At 47.7% G+C, this 17,025-nt stretch overlaps 1 protein-coding gene and 1 long non-coding RNA gene across 8 annotated transcripts in view; one reads left to right on the top strand and one right to left on the bottom strand.

The window, feature by feature from the left end:
- Window positions 1-12,436, bottom strand: part of ATXN2 (ataxin 2) — a 59,686-nt gene extending 47,250 nt beyond the window's left edge. For 5 of the 7 annotated variants that reach the window (XM_048514213.1, XM_048514212.1, XM_048514216.1 and 2 more), the window contains exon 1: window positions 12,227-12,434. The gene's annotated coding sequence lies outside the window, so the exon portion shown is untranslated. Of the gene's footprint in view, window positions 1-12,226 lie in introns of all 7 variants that reach the window. The other 2 variants (XM_048514215.1, XM_048514214.1) reach the window with 1 other exon arrangement.
- A 114-nt stretch (window positions 12,437-12,550) lies between these two features.
- LOC125442659 lies at window positions 12,551-14,056 on the top strand. The gene is made up of 2 exons (XR_007246026.1): window positions 12,551-12,718; window positions 13,696-14,056. It is a non-coding gene; the product is annotated as an uncharacterized LOC125442659 (long non-coding RNA).
- The last annotated feature ends 2,969 nt before the right edge of the window (window positions 14,057-17,025 follow it).

Raw genomic sequence — 17,025 nt, forward strand, 5'->3', positions numbered from 1 at the left:
TTAATGTAACTGTTGTTTTATTATGTTGTTCACCGCCCAGAGCCCTTCAGGGGAGGGGCGGTATATAAAATTAATTATAAATAAATAAATAAATAAATAAACAAAGCATGCAACAAAAATTTATGTTTGATATAAGTAACATCTTTCCCCCAGCTTTCTCATTTTTCACTGATATAGATTCCACAAGACAGATCCTACATCCCGTATGGTTTAAGCAGTCAGACCCTTCTTTCCCCTGAAAGGTGTAACAAATGCATGGGGGCCATCAGAGCAAGACAGGAATGCCCCTCAGAGAGTTTTGGGATCCATCTTGTGTGTCAAGCTTGGGTAGGAAGGCAGTCGGCTGCAGACCTGTTCCCTTGGCCCTAAAATGAGCCTGGCTGTATAACATTGTGCCACTGCAACATGATTTAAACGTTCCTCCATCACTATCTGCACCCATCCCAGTAATCAATCAGTATTCAAGAGATTAACCCAGACATTCTGGGTCCTGACGGCTCATCAGCCTCTCCCAGACACTTGCTGGAATCCCAGAAAAGCAATCAATTCTTTGGCTTTCCACAGGACCCTTTTAGGATATAAATACTGGTCCTTTGGCCATCCATAGCGTGTTTGTGTTTTGGATCCACACACCCACCCCAGATGTTTGTGCGCTCTTCCTTTTGCTCCTGGAAACATTGGTCGTTTCCCTGGATGTCCCTTCAAGACTGGTGACTATCACCAATCCATGAAATCCTATCCAATTTCCTCCCTTCTTCTCTTAGCCAGCTGTTTTGAGAATTTGTACTCATCGCTTAAAATATATTCCTGGTATGCATGGTTTATCACTCCCAGTTATCCCTTTTTGCTCTGGCTTCAGATAATTCCCCCAAATTAAGTGGAGACTGTCTGCTTAAGGCAGTGATGGCGAACCTTTTTGAAACCGAGTGCCCAAATTGCAACCCAAAACCCATTTATTTATCGCAAAGTGCCAACACGGCAATTTAACCTGAATACTGGGGCTTTAGTTAACAAAAAATGGTTGGCTCCAAGGCATGCGCTACTCGGAAGTAAGCTTGGTGGTAGTCGGTGGCTTTGCTTTGAAACAATTGTGCAACTCTTCCAATGGGTGAATCACAACCCTAGGAGGGTTTACTCAGAAGCAAGCCCCATTGCCAGCAACCGAGCTTACTCCCACACTTTTCTTCTTTGCATGAAAATCAGTGGGGTTTAACAGTGCTTAACAGGGTTACCTACACTACTTCCCGGAAATTAGGTCTTAGGTTTAATGCTAATAATCGAGTCCAGGCCAGCCTAGATATGTGTCTGTGTGTATGTGGAGGTGACTCTGTTTGTGCGTACCCACAGAGAGGGCACTGAGTGCCACCTCTGGCACCCATGCCATAGGTTCGCCATCACTGGCTTAACAAATTAATGGTGGATCGTGCAGGCATCACCCTGTGTGTCTGGAAAACCATGAGTTGACACATGTATTTCCAGAGTGCAGACATAGGGAGACATCCCAGTGGAAAACCCTTTAGGTTTGTGCAAGTCTCCATGATTTTCTGTGTGCTATACGTGTGGCTATCAGGGTTAAAAATCTTTCTCCCCTTTTCATCTCCTAAGATCAGGTTGTTCAGGCACCCCTTGTAGTCCACATGCCCATGCAAAGAAAAATGTGGTGCTTCTCCCTTTTGTCCCATCTTGGGTGCATTCCAGGTGGGTCCTTGGTGAGTAGAAAGTGCTTGGATAAGGTAGGAATCCCTTTTGGAGCACAGGGTAAGAATCCCTTTGGAACAGCTGTAAGCCATCGTTTGGAGTTGCCAGGTAGTGGGAGGGAGTTCCCAACACCTTAGTTTTAGGTTTGTTCCCTTGGGAAGAACAGCTTGGAGAACTTGCTTTGGTACTGGGCTTGTTAGGGTTAGCCATTTGTGGGGTAGTGCCCTCTCTTCCAAAAACTCTGCATTTGAATTTGGACCAGGTTTGGACCATTTGGCTCCCAACCCTCTTTTCCTCACCATTCCGAAAAAAACTAAGGTGACCGATATAAGTTCAAGGGAGTTCATTTTCCCCCTTGCCATTCTATCAGACGGTAGGACCACAGTTCTTAGGATCTGGGCAATCCTGAATGCCCCTTGTTCAGTTCCACAGTTAGGAGTTAACTAGCCATGGTGTGCTGTCCTGTTAAGGACTCTCCATTGTTGAACAGCAGCACAGAGGCAGTAGGAACTCCTCGGTCAGGATAAATTTTTCTACTCCCACCTAAGCTTTTCTAGTGGTGCAAAAATGTTAAAGCACAGCCCCAGCTCAGACGTTAGAAAAGTGGGTGGTCAAGAAAAGCCAAAACTCATGAGAGTTGGTCTCCTTAAAAGGTCCTGATGTCCTGCAGACCCATGGCGAACCTTTGGCACTCCAGCTGTTGTGGACTACAATTCCCATCAGCCCCTGCTAGCATGGCCAATTGGCCATGCTGGCAGGGGCTGATGGGAATTGTAGTCCATAACAGCTGGAGTGCCAAAGGTTCGCCACCACTGCTTATGCAATGCCTTTCAGGCACTATGTGAGAACAAGAAGCTCCATTCTGAGAAATGAAATCTTGGAAACGTACTGTGAGGATTCCTTCTGCTCTGAGGTAAAGAGGGCATCTTATAACTAGGGTTTTTTCCACTGGTTGCTTCGAGAATCCGAACAAAAACTTCCACATACTGTCTTCCCAGGCAGGAACTTGTGGATTAGTTTAAATGCTTTCCAAGCTAGTAAGTATGATGGGAAGAAAAAACAATGAACTTAGGACAGTAGTAGGAACAGGTTAAACAACACTGTCATAGCAAGAAGGGTATTAGAGCGATGGTAGCCAAAAATAACAGTTGCTGAGGGAGAAGACAAACCCAGACTTTTCCCTTTCCATACTTTCCAAATGTGTCAGAGCTGCTGTCAAACATTATTCTTGTCTTTCTTCTCATTTCTGCAGCAATTCAGAGTCTTATCACATCTACCACTTCTTCACTCTTCGAGTGGACAAGATGCCCTCTTTACCTCAGAGCAGAAAGAACTCTCATGGTAACTTTCAAAGGCTCTGTTCTTGGAGGGAGGAGGGCATCTTGCAGCTCGGGACTTCCAAAAGCAGTGTCCCTCAATGTGGGCAGGAATTACATATCATCCATCACAGAACTCAGTGCTCAAGGGAATTTCCGGATGTTGTTAGCACCAACTACAGATAGCTACTTGTTTTTGTTATACTGAATTGTTACAAAGGTTCTCTTCTGCTTTTTAGTGCAATGACCACACAGATTAGTTCTTTTTACTCAAGTATCTTCAAGTGCTTTACATGCTGCTATACAGCAGGCTTTGAAGAGCTCTCAATTAGCTACATCTTGTGACACGGCAAAGCAAATTGTGGAACCAATAAATGAACAGAGTATCCACCAGTAGTACTGGTAAGGCTCTGCCTCCAGAGGCAACTCCCACTAACTTGCATATGGATTCACCACATCAAATGTCAGCAAATATATCTGCCTTCACTTTGAAACTAGAGCATTATTACCCTATCAGAGTAAGTCCCACTGAGACAGCAGGCAAGCTGTGCACATGGAGAGGATTTTAGTATACTGTAAAAACCCTGTGGATAACAATGGCACCTGGCACACATTTTTCGATAAGGTCTCACAGAAAGACCTGAACTACAGAATGAGGGATGAGTGGGAAGAAACTGCCCTCCCCAGAACAACATCCCAAAATCCAGAACTTTACTTCTCCCCAGAAGCAAATGGCAACTCATATAAGATACTTTCTGGGCCACCACTTGTGTGGGGAGCAAATCTTCTCCCAGCCTCAGCAACACCATCAAACCCAGTGATACTTCTATTCTGTATTATCTCATCCAGGATTATGCTGGTCACACTTGACTGGAGTGACAGATTGTGCATAACTGTATATAAAGTAACTGCTGAGTCTTTGTGAGCACAATCAATCAGCTCTAAAAAATGTATAGTTGTGTACCCGAGTGGTGAGACCTTTGTTATTAGGCTTCCAGTTCTCACCAGCAAAGACTGCATGTCCTAGAAGGATTTCAGTACACACTGTAGAGACAATTTGTAGAAACAATTTATTTAAAATTCTGCTGACTTTCTTTTAAAATGCTCCTTTAATGAATGAAGCTTGTAGCACTTCCAACCAGTCTGGCTTATCAGACAAACTGGTACATTCAGATCCGGTCTTTAATTACCTTTAGATTCCTACATGGTGTTGACAACTGTGCTATGTCCAAGAGGGGACTCAAAGGAGCTCTCATTCTGTGCCACATTTTACAGAGGCTCCTGCCAGGAACTGCAAGATAAGAGAGAGCTGCAAATCTAATGCTGTCCGTAGGTTCATAGTACTCAGTCTGCTCAAGGTAACCAGAGCTGGGGCCTTGAGAATGTGTTAGCAACCTGAACCCATGCTCCAAATACACCAATATGTAAGCGCATACAAGGGACTGGTGAGAACTTAATCTCTGAAATTCATAGCACAAAAGTGCCTAAAATATTGAGCGGTGATCAATTAAGATCTACAGTGCACAACACAGTTGGTCATCCTCGCACTTATAAAAAACTTAAACTTAGTTAGGCTTCACTGCTGATCAAATGTTAAGCAAACTCATGTAATCTTTTTTCCTGTGGTATTATGAGGTCAAATCAGTATTGTTATTTTGTTGTACATGTATCTAGACCGCCTTCCAAGAAAAGCACAGCCCCATTCTGCCACCACAACAGCCCTGTGAGGTCAGAAGCAAATGACTAAGCCAACTGCATCAAGCAAATTTCAAAACCAAGTAGGGATACTTGGACATTAGTTTCCAAAATCCAAACATGACCACATCCACTACACTGGGTAAGTACATCGGGCAAGTTTTAGTTCTGGTTCCATTCCATGCATGTTTGTGCAGAAGTGAAATCCCACAGAATCAAATCATGAATCTTTCCAAATAAGAAGGTGCAAGAATGTCTGAGATATGTATCTACCCGCATTTCTGTACTTTGCTCTAGTCAACATTTTCACCTAGAGTTTTTTTTTAAAAACTAACAATTTAACTATATAAGCTTATCATCCTCACAGTTCCAATACTGATTTTATTATACTGAATGTATTTCTGTAGTAGACTTGTGTGCCAGAAGCTATTTTGAGAAATGCAGTTTAGAAATGATTTAAAATTCTTGAAGTAAATAACTGTCTAGCTTCTGAAAGTGCTGGGCTGGAAGACCCAGTATTTACAAACTGCTCAACAGCATACCTAGAGAAGAAAAAAACCCCAACCCAGTGGGGCAATCATCTTATGATGTGGGCTGGAAGAGAACCATAAGACAACTATAGCAACTGCCCCATGAAACATCAACTGAGAGGGAGCTTCTGACTTTACACTGAACAGAAAGTGAAACTCCAACTTACCTGCTAAATGACTCATTATGTCAATTACCAAGAGGCTTCCACAAAACAGTTTTCACATTTCTTTCTGCATTATATTATCACACCTGAGTTTGGGTTGTGTGGTTTCCTAATTTTGTAATCCTAGCCCTATTGTACTGTTTATGGAACATCTTATGCCGTCTGATTGATCTGTTTTCTGTATTTTTAATCCGCCTTGACTCTCAGAGTGAAAGACAAGCTAAATTAAAAAAAACTTTCTAATGCAGCCAGCCTTCATCCCTTTCTTTGCGCTAATGAGATCAGCATTTTGTGGAATTAGCCAATTAGCTTCAATTGCTCAGTTAACGGATCAACATTATTTCATGCCAAACCACCAAGTGGGCCAAAGATTTTTGTAATCTATACAGATAGATTCATGTATTTTATTTATCTCCCCTGTCCATCATCACCATATTCATGATACTCCTCCCCGTGGAACAGGATGTAGTTTAGGATGCTATTTTGCATTGCACTGCAGTAATTACAATAGGATATGCTTTTAACTGTATGTTTTAAACATATACTTTATTTACTGTTCTTATTAAGTTGTAAGCCGCCCCAAGCCTGCCCTTGCCGGGAGAGGATGGGGTACAAATTGAATAAAATAAATAAATACATTCAAAGGTTTTTTTTTCCAAAACTGCGTTACAGTTTTTCTTTTTGCTGTAGTAATAGTGTTGATACTTTCAAGCATCTCTGTACATATGCATTTGTTCTTCAAAAACTTCCTTCCAATGCACAATTTAATATCACCTTCATTTTTTTCTATCAGTTAAATCTTTTGTTTGAATGACATTTCTCCAGCTGGTACTAACAGAATTGCTTCTGATTAGAGAACAGACTTATTTTAGATGTGACTGTGTGGGTTGGGACAAAGCGGGAAGCAACGGCTCAGGAGTGCAGTCCAGTCTGGTCCTTCTCACCTCCTGCCCACACTGTGATTCCAACCCCTCTACCTTCTCCTACCTGGCCCACAGAAAGCTCACCCTTCAGTACACTTTGCCAACAAACAGGTATTTCTCCATCCTTCTCTCATCACTATCTCCTTCATGCTTTCAGCAGATTTGTAGTGCTGGAAGAACAAGCAGCGACAGTTTCCTCAATTTGCCCATACCATTCAGATTAATGAATCCCCTGGCTTCTTGGCCCCACACTGTTAATACAATGGCTTGTTTGTAGTTTGCAGGTATATGCCCTCGAGATGCTGCTATGGAGATACTAATTAGCTATTGGGTGGGGGATTCTCAAGGTCACTTTACTGTTTCAACAGTAGTAAAAGGATATGCTTTAATACGGAGATTAGGCAGATTCATGGAGGACATGTCTACCAGCCACAGGGCTTGACTAAGGTCCAGCAGCAGTAAACCTCTGAATCCCAGTGCCAGAAGGCAACACTAGGGGAAGGCCTTGCTTGGTCTCTAAGCCTCCCTGGTGGACCTGCAGAGGAACTGGTTGCCCACTGCATGAAAAAGGATGCTGGACTAGATGTAACTATTGATCTGATCCAGCAGGGATCTGTTTATGCTCTTATGTTTTTCTAGTATTGCAAACACTGTATTCTTCGGGTGTTGTGTGGTTTCCGGGCTGTATGGCCATGTTCTAGTAGTATTTTCTCCTGATGTTTCTCCTGCATCTGTGGCTGGCATCTTCAGAGGATCATCTTCAGAGAAAATGCTACTAGAACACGGCCATACAGTCTGGAAACCACACAACACCCAGTGATTCCGGCCGTGAAAGCCTTCGACAATACACTGTATTCTTAGTAACTGTAGAAAGATCAAACCGAATTAATTTATCTTCAATTTAAGTTGACTAAAAATGCTCCCACAAGTGTCAAGGGATGGGAGAGAAGCCGTGTCTTTAACAACCTTGACACTGCAAACCACGCATTTCAGTCAAAACTGTTTTAAAAGGGCTGGAAAGATTTCTAAGCTCCTGGACCTCCGAATTCTCAGGAAATGTACAAATTCTTCCTCATACCTTTACCATGAAATCTGACATTGGGTTCTAGACAATTAATGACACCATTTAAAAATATTTAAAAAACTTCCTGCCTACATGTAGCATTAATCAAGCCCACCTCAAGAAATCTTTAATACAGAACCTCAAGCACAGAATAGTGATTAGACTTCTTCTATACGTGCTATTTAGATGTGCAAAATAATAAAAAATAGTGATATTTAGTCAAATTAAACTGATTTGTAATTTGTAATTCCAAAATATGAAGATGTGGATATAGTCCCTGAAGCCTGATATATGCCATAAGATGATATAGCATTTCTCCTAAAGCAGTGGTGGCAGGGGCTGGTGGGAATTGTAGTCCTTGAACATCTGGAGTGCCATAGGCTCGCCACCACTGTCCTAAAGAATAACACAAAACTAGTTCCATGCATATACAACATGGCAAACTGCTCTTTAAACTGGAATTCAAAAGCAGACTGTGATACAAGACAAACATTTGCTGTTGCAAAGGGGGGAAAGTTAACATGGGCCTTACGTTCAAGAACCCCTGCAGGTACCTGAACTTCGTTGCTAATATTTGTGAATCCAAAAGCAGATGGGCAGTGCAATTCTAACGGGGGGGGGGGGGAGTGGTTGCGCCCTGGCCGGGGACAGCACAGCCACGCCACCTCCAAAAAGACAGAGACACTCCCCCAAACTCCCATGGAACTGCTCTGTGCAACTCCATGGGCTGTGCCTACATTTTTGCTAGCATAACTGTACACCAAAAGGGCTCAGGAAACTGGCTAAAGCTGGCCTCGCACCCGGGAATCCCCCCTTCATCACCAGTGCGGGCTGCTGCACCAGAGGACTGGCAGTGCTAGTGCCTGAATGTCACACTGCCATGTGGGTCTCCAGCACCGGCATAATACTCTCTGCTCTGACATAAATACCCCTGATGCCGGCACAAGTGATATTTGCATAGGCGCCAGGGTGGCCCCCACCTTAGGACTGCACTGTTAATAGAAAAAAATGATTAATACTGTGGCTGGGAATTTCTGTGCTACAGAAAATGCCTTATCTATTTTGTAAAGCAAGTATGTTTATATTCCCTACAATTTTTTGAGGGAAAAGGTTAACAAGTCAAGCACAGTACGTATTCCCACTTGCTGGTGCAAGAGCATGTGTAGATATCCATTTCCTTCAGATTTTTATCCCCAATGTTTTAAAATGAAGTATTTGTTCGTGTTTCAAGTAAAAAAAACTGACTTCAAAAGACAGCAGCAAGACACTCCACCTCAGCAGTGTTATAATGTACAATAAATTAAGTTGAAGCACTAAAAATTGTAAAAAACAAATTCAAAAGCAGTAGCCGCCAGTCTCAGATTTGAAAAAATACTACAATTGTTAAGCTGTATCACCACCCAGCAAGGGTTCCATACAGAGATAAAGAATATAAATCCATTTTAGAATCACAAATTAGGTTCAAAGAGGTACTTTTATCCTTCTTTACATGCCATATTTTCAACTGACTCCCCAATAGCTCTTTCTGGATCATTTCCCTGCTTGCTCCAAAGCATTAACCTGAGACAGGCCAATGCCTCTGAAACTATTCAATTAGCTCCAGTTTTATTACACTGAATCTTAAAAGAGATAAATGCAGGAGAAACAGTAATTTCAACTGTAATTACATCTCCAGTTATTATTCATAAACAGTCCTTACAAAAAAAAATCTTTTCACCCCAGGATGACAACACCAAGTAGGTCCTGCCATACCACCTACCGATAATATTTCTATTTTTCTGCTCCGTTATCTTATCTAAAAGGCAGAATAATTTCTGATTCACCTTTACCTAAAGCTCAGTTGATCAACTTGTGGCCCACAAAGCTATTTTTTCTAGACTCTGATGGTTACAATCAATGTCAAGCCATGGCAGTAATTTCATTCATAACAGCAAACTATTTTCCAAAACTGTGAAAGATTAAGATATTCTATATGACAATGTTATTTTTTTTTCTTTGGGATTTATTTAACTGATTTCACACCCCGTCTTTCTTCCCAATTGGAACCCAAAGCAGCTTACACGATCCTCTTCTTCTCCCATCTTAACCTCAGAGTGACCCGGTGAGGGCAGGTTAAGCTGAGAGTGTGTGACCGGCCCAAGGTCACCCACGAAGCATCTGTGGCAGAGTGGGGATCTGGCCCGCAGTCTCCCAGATGTTAATCCAACATTCTTAACTACTAGACTATACTGGCATGCATGTTGTGCTCCAATTATATAATGACATGTTTGTTCCATAACTGCAGTACCCAGTGGGTTATTGTGGTCAGAGTTCAGAACCGGATCTTGGTGGGTTTGGTTCCATTTCACATTCTGCTGTGAAGGTCACTGGATAAACCTGGACTAGTCACCCCTTCTCAGTCTCACCTACCCCAGAGGACTGTTGTGAGGTAAAAATGAGAATCAGAAAATCTTGTATCTACCCCCATCCTGAATGCCTTGCAGGAAGGGTATGATAAAAAAATACACCGGACATACAAACTGAGAGCTGTATTACAGATACCTGAGAAAGGGTCAGTATAAAATATCAATCCCTGAATTAAGATTTAGTACTAATACTTAGCATTTCTGGAATGTGTTGTCTCCGTAGTCCTTACAGCTAGCTACATGATAGTTCAGAGGCAATGTGACTTGCCTCCAGCTGCCTTGCAGGTTCCTCAACAACATCTGAACCTCCGGTTCACAGCTCAGACTCAACCTAAGCAGGTATGGGCAATATGCATCTTTGATGTACATCTGCACAGCTTAAGGCCTAACATTTCTTTGTGAATACAGATGCCAGTTGGAGAAAACTACTGAATTCTGCAGGACAGCAAGCATTCATGATGTGCAGCTAGATGTAATAAGTCCTACATTCCAGTAGAATTTTCTCCCAACCCTGACGTACCATGCATTTACCTGAAAATAAGATCAAATTATTCCAGTGGGGCTTTCTCCCAAATAATCACTCTGCCTTAAGACAGCCATTCAGAAGAACAGTAGCTGCACTGTGTCTTTCACAGTGAAACAAAAGGGGATGGGAAAGCCTAGCACTGTCAAGGTATTAAAATTCATCGGCATCCAAACATACACTGTTCAGGCAGACATCCATTGGAATTTCGGTTACAGCGAAACATACAGCACATGACGTAGCCCAAAATGCTCCCCTTGTTTGTGGGCTCAGAACCTGGGGTCCAGTACCACAAAAAGAAAACCTAATCACGTCCATTGCTGGCTGCATTTTTTATTCTTCCAGGGAATCCATGACTGTCCTGGCAATGTTTACCTGGGCTTTATATGCCTGCCCCCGTGCTGAAACCTGTGCTCTCGAAATTGCTTCCCTAACACCTCGTCCTGATTTGGCCCCCCAGTCCTGCCCGAGCCAGCCAGGGGGTGGACCTTGACCACGTCTCCCTTCTTGGGGAGGAGGGACCCGGCGGCAGGTCCTGGCCCAGGAGGAGGCTCTCCTCCTGGATGCCCCGCGCGGCCTACTGCCGAGTCCCGGCCAGGGGGGGAGAAAGAAGCGCCACGCGTATGATTCAGGCGCTGCGCAAGAAAATGGTCACTCTGCTGCACCAGCAGAGGCAGCGGCCCCGACGCCGGCCCGCCCGCCCCCGCAGCCCTGGAGGGCAGCAGCAGCAGCAGCAGGGGGTCGCCTCGGGGGCCTCTCCCCGGCTGACACCTGCGGCGGCACCCCAGCCGCCCTTCCCCGGCCCCGCCGGCCTGCACTGCAGCCGCGGCCTCGGACGGAAGCGGCCTCCCCCGGTCCCCCAGGCGGCCCGGCGCCCTCCTCGGCAGGCCCTCCCGCCGCTGCCCGGCCAGGCGGCCCCGAACGGGCCACGGGGCGGCTTCCGTGGGGCCAGCGGCAGTGCCAGGCGGCGCCCCCTCCCCAATTCGCCTCTGCGGCACTCGCCCGCCCGTGCCCAACATGGAGGAGGAGGAGGCCCAGCAGAAGCAGCCGCCTCTGCGCGCCTCTTCCCAAGGCAGCTGCCCCCCCCCCCCCCCGCCCAGCAGCCATGCAGGAAAAGCGGAGGGGACCCTAACCCCCACCCTTCCCAGGGCGGCCGTGGAAAGAGGAAGCTCTCCCCCCCCCCCGGCAAAGACACTGCCGGGCCCCCACCCCCCGCATACCGACGATGCATGCCCCCCCGGCTCCCCCCTCCGCACACACACGCTCGCTCGCTCACTCACGCCAGGCACGGCGCCCCCGCCCGCCACGCCGGCAACTGCTGGCACCAGGGCGATGCCAAGCACGAGGCACCCCCCCTCCCGGTCGCCCCCCCCCCACACACACCGAGAGGCCTCACGAGGAGCGGGGCTGACATTACCCTCGCGAGAGCTAAAAGGGGGGGGGGCCGGAAAGCGCCCCCCCCCGCCGGCATTCCCGACTCCGAGGGGGGACCCCGAGACCCCCCCCCCCCCGCAGGCAGCAGCAGCAGCCGCCCCGCGGCCTTGGCGGCCACACACACGGGCCGCAGCCTCCGCTCCGAGGACGACCCCTGGGGCCGCCACCACCGTCCCCCATGACAGCCATAACAGCAGCGGCAGCAATGCGGGGAGCCACGACTCAGGGGGCGAGAGCCAGGATCGGGCCCCCCCCCCCGCCCGCCCGCCCGCCCCCTTCCCCGGGGTGGGGTCCCGCCGGTGGCGCCGCTCTCCCCGGCCTGTGCTGCTGCTGCTGCTGCTGCTGGGGCCCGCGCGCCTCGGCCTCTCCCCGCAGCCCAGGCCGGGGCCTTGCGCCTCCCTTCTCCCGGGCCTGCCTGGGCATCCATCCCCCCCCCGCCCGCCGCTCCCAGCCCGGCCGGGCCTCCCGCACCCACCTGCCGACATTCTGCCTGCCGCCGCCGCCGCCGCCGCCCGCCGCCGCCGGGAGGCCCGCGGGGCCTGGGCCTGGGCTGCCGCCGGGGGTCTTGCTGCGCCCGCCGCCTGCCGACTGGGCCGCCCCCTGCTGCTGCTGCTGCTGCTGCAGCTGAGGCGGCGGCGGCTGAGGCGAAGACGAGGCCGGGGAAGACGACGACGACGACGGCGCGGACGGCGCTGCTGCTGCTGGCGGCTGAGGCGGCTGAGGCGGCGGCGGCTGAGGCGCCTGCTTGAGGGACATGGCGCGCGCGCTCTCGCTCTCTCTCTCTCTCTCGCCCTCCTCTCTCTCGCTCGCTCTCTCGGGCGCCGCTGCTGCTGCTGCTGCCGCTGCTGCCGGCCTCCTCCTCCTCCTCCTCCTCCTCCTCCTCCTCCGCCCGAGGGAGGGAAGGGGCACCACCACCGGGGCCGCGGGGCTGGCGGGCGACCAGGACGAGCCGGGCAGGCGGAGAAAGGTACGCGAGAGCGGGGCGCGGAAGGATCCGGCGGGGCGGGGCGGGGCCCAGGCCGGCCGGGAAGGAGGGACCGAGGAGGAGCCGCGCCGCGCAGGGAGGGAGGGAGGGAGGGAGGAGGGGCGGCGGCGGCGACGTCCTTCGCCTCCCTCGCTCCTGCCAGGCCTCGGCCTGCGCGGGAAGCCGAGGAGGAGCCGCTGAGGGCGCTACGGAGCCGCGCCGTCCTGGCCCGGGGGGGCGGAGGGGGGCGAGAGTGCCTCTGGCCACGCGCAGAGTGGCGGCAAGCCTCGCTAGGCCGCTGAGGGGGAAACTCACGGGCTGGCTGGCGGCAGTGGCGGCGTCCCTGCCTGTTCTTGACCCGACTATTTAAATTTCAGCTTGGAGCCGTTCACGGAGGTTGCCACACAAATGACCTCCCCCCCCCCCGCCCGCCCGCCCGGGTATAAAAAGAAGGCCCCCGCCACAAAACGAAAGGCGAGGAGGGCAGCCCCTTCCTCCTATGTTTGTGGTGGTGTGGAGGTTTATTCTGTATTGAGAAGATTTAAGAAGATGCATTAGGAATACACATGAGTAGACGATAATGCAAAGTACATCCTTGAAAAAAAAATCTTATTCAGAAGGGGGGTGTGTGTGTGTGTGTGTAGAGGAAGTAGGATAGGGCTCAGCCTCAAGCTTCAGGGAGAGGATGTGTGTGTGTGTGTGTATACAGGTGAGCATATGACACACACACACATATATATATATATACATATATATAAGTGTGTGTATATGTGTGTGTCTGTACACACACACACACACAGCCCTTCTCTACAAGCTTGAGAGGCAATTTCCATCCTCTTCCCTCCCCCCCCCTGAAAAAAACAACCTTGTGACACAACCAGATTGCGTGGGGCAGACCCATCACCACAAAATTCCACCCCAGCGTGTGGCACCTTCACAATAAATGCCATTTTATACCAGCTCTGATTAAATGTCCACAGGAGACACCTCAGCAGCCAGGTTGACCTGGGACAGCCCTGAAGGGAGTTATACTAAGTGGCCCACGTGGTGCTGACAGACCCCCGGTGTGTGCAGGCTGCCACTAAGGCCACGGCAGCTTGGCCAGCTCTGTGATCCTCTGAAGATGCCAGCCACAGATGCAGGTGAAACGTCAGGAGAAAATGCTACTGGAACACGGCCATACAACCTGGGAAACCCACAACACCCCGGTGATTCCAACCATGAAAGCTTTCGACAATCCATAGGGGCTGCTTGAATCCGCTTCCCCCTGCTCACCAGTGGGCATCCGGTGAAGCAGCCCAGAAGGAACTTTCCTGGTGAATTAAAGCACTTGCCAACCCGCGCCTATGAAGTAAGTTCACTGGAAACAATGAGATTAGCATTTAAGTTAATCTATATAGAATCACATTGTATGGTTCAAAAGTGATAAGTTAAAGCATTTTTCCTTCCCAGTGTTAATAACCATGCAAATGAAGTGACTTTTCCCCTAATTTGGGGGGAGGGTTCTGTCCAGTTCTGATCAAAGCTAGGCTGATTGGCCATCCTTATTTTGTAAGGTCCGTGACAAAGGCAATTACTCAGGAGTGGTTCATTATTCATTTGCAAAATATATGCATTTCCGTAAATAGTTTGCCATCATTATCACACCTCACTCAGCCATAGCAGGACAGAGGGGTCGATCTCTAGTTCACATCCATTATTTAATTCTAACATGTATAATTTATTTAAAAGAAGCATGTTAATGTATTTCTGAAGTTTAAAAATCCAAAGTGCTAGGACAATCTCAGGAGGAATAAACATCACTTTTGGCTGTATGTTTCCAAATGCGTGTTTATTTAAAACTGCCAATGAAGACCATCTTCTAAGGGAATGATTGACCGCATATTTCACATGGTAAATAATAACATTTCATTAGAATAATTCTGGCTATACTTCTTGGGAATGTGGACGACTGTTGCCAGACGTGGCGTCACTAGCCCCCGCTTCCTACAATTTAAAGACCATCAGGCCTACTTTATAGAGTGGGGTCTGCCTGCAATGTACAAATGTTTCTCCCTGAAACTGAAGGCAGATTACACAGTGCAAATGCACACAGTCAATTGAATGAGAAATCTAAAATTAATTGTTATAGTATGGGGATTACTTAAAAGCACTTACTGAATCACAGATGTAGATAATTTATTTACCCCAAGGCTATTGACTCTGAGGGCTCTAGCCTCCAAAGCAAGCATTTAGACTCCCAAGTGACTGATTCCTTGATCATGTTAGTTGATCAGTGCCTTCTTAACAGCCGATACTGACGAGAACTTCAGTAGGATACTGCACATGTGTGCGTTAAGTTACTTGAGCATGGTATATTGCTCAAGGACCTGGATAATTTAAGTTGTAAAGAGCCTCCCCATCGTACAGAGGTCAAACCAGAATGAGAAACCCAAGTTCAAACCCCTACTCTGGTCCTGGAAGTTAGCTGAGTGGCCTGGAGCCGCTGAGCCAGCCACTGTCTTTTAGCTCAGCCTCCCTTGCAGGGTTATTACAGACGAAGGGGAATAGGGAATACAATATTGTGTTGTCTATCTTCAGGACCCAAAAAAACAACAGCTCCTTAGCTCTAATCCCTTTTAGCTTCTAGGGACCATCAGGCTTGATTGCAAAGACCGGAAATTATTACTACAGCTGAACAACAAAAAGACAAAAGTAATGACTACTGGATAAGAACATAAGAGCAAGCCAGCTGGATCAGACCAGAGTCCATCTAGTCCAGCTTTCTGCTACTCGCAGTGGCCCACCAGGTGCCTTTGGGAGCTCACATGCAGGAGGTGAAAGCAATGGCCTCCTGCGGCTGTTACCAGCACCTGGACTGTTAAGGCATTTGCAATCTCAGATCAAAGAGGATCAAGATTGGTAGCCATAAATTGACTTCTCTTCCATCAATCTGTCCAAGCCCCTTTTAAAGCTATCCAGGTGAGTGGCCATCACCCCCTCCTGTGGCAGCATATCTAAACACCAATCACATCGCTATGAAGAAGTGTTTCCTTTTATTAGTCCTAATTCTTCCCCCCAGCATTTTCAATGAATGCCCCCTGGTTCTAGTATTGTGAGAAAGAGAGAAATGTCTCTCTGTCAACATTTTCTACCCCATGCATAATTTTATAGACTTCAATCATATCCCCCCTCAGACGTCTCCTCTCCAAACTAAAGAGTCCCAAACGCTGCAGCCTCTCCTCATAGGAAGGTGCTCCAGTCCCTCAACTTCATCTGCTGTCTTCTCTGCACTTTTTCTATCTCCTCAATATCCTTTTTGAGATGTGGCGACCAGAACTGGACACAGTACTCCGGGCGCGGGTCACACCAATTGCTTTCTATATAAGTAAGGCAGGCTGACAATCTTGCAGCCTTATTCCCCCACCTTTCCTAATGATCTCAGCATAGAGTTTGCCTTTTTCACAGCTGCCATGCATTGAGTTGACATTCCCATGGAACTATCAACTAAGACGCCCAAATCCCTTTCCTGGTCTGTGACTGTTAGCACTGACCCCTGTAGCTGCAGGGCGTGAAGTTTGGATTTTTTGCCCCTATGTGCATCACTTTGCATTTTGCTACATTGAACTGCATTTGCCATTTCTTAGCCCACTCACCTAATTTATCAAGGTCCGCTTGGAGCTTTTCCGATAATTATGTAACTTTAAGGTGGGCAATGAGGGAATAGAAATTGTTCAGGATTTTTTATTCCGTGACTCCGTCATCAACCAGTAGAGAGACTGCAACCAAGAAATCAGAAGGAGATTGAGACTGGGAAGGGCAGCCATGAAGGAGCTGGAAAATATTCTTCAGTGCGAGGATGCTGCCACAGTGGAATATGCTGCCACAGGAGGTGGTGATGTCCACTAACCTGGATAGCTTTAAAAGGGGCTTGGACAGATTTATGGAGGAGAAGTCAATCTATGGCTACCAATCTTGATCCTCTTTGATCTGAGATTGCAAATGCCTTAGCAGACCAGGTGATCGGGGGCAGGCATCAGAAGGTCTTGCTTCTTTCACCCTCCGTAATGTGAGCTCCCAGAGGCACCTGGTGGGCCACTGCAAGTAGCAGAGTGCTGGACTAGATGGACTCTGGTCTGATCCAGCAGGCTCTTATGTTCTTATGTGTCATTGGCGACCAAGATCAAGATAATTCACGTCACACTGCTCCCTATTACTATGCATAGGTGTAAAAACTGGACTATGAAGAAATTTGACAGGAAAAAAGTAAATTCCTTTGAAATGTGGTGTTGTGGGAACTGTGGACTGCCGCCCCACCCCAAAGGAAATAA

Source organism: Sphaerodactylus townsendi, linkage group LG13 (genome assembly GCF_021028975.2).
Source record: "Sphaerodactylus townsendi isolate TG3544 linkage group LG13, MPM_Stown_v2.3, whole genome shotgun sequence".
NCBI classification, from domain to species: Eukaryota; Metazoa; Chordata; class Lepidosauria; order Squamata; family Sphaerodactylidae; genus Sphaerodactylus; species Sphaerodactylus townsendi.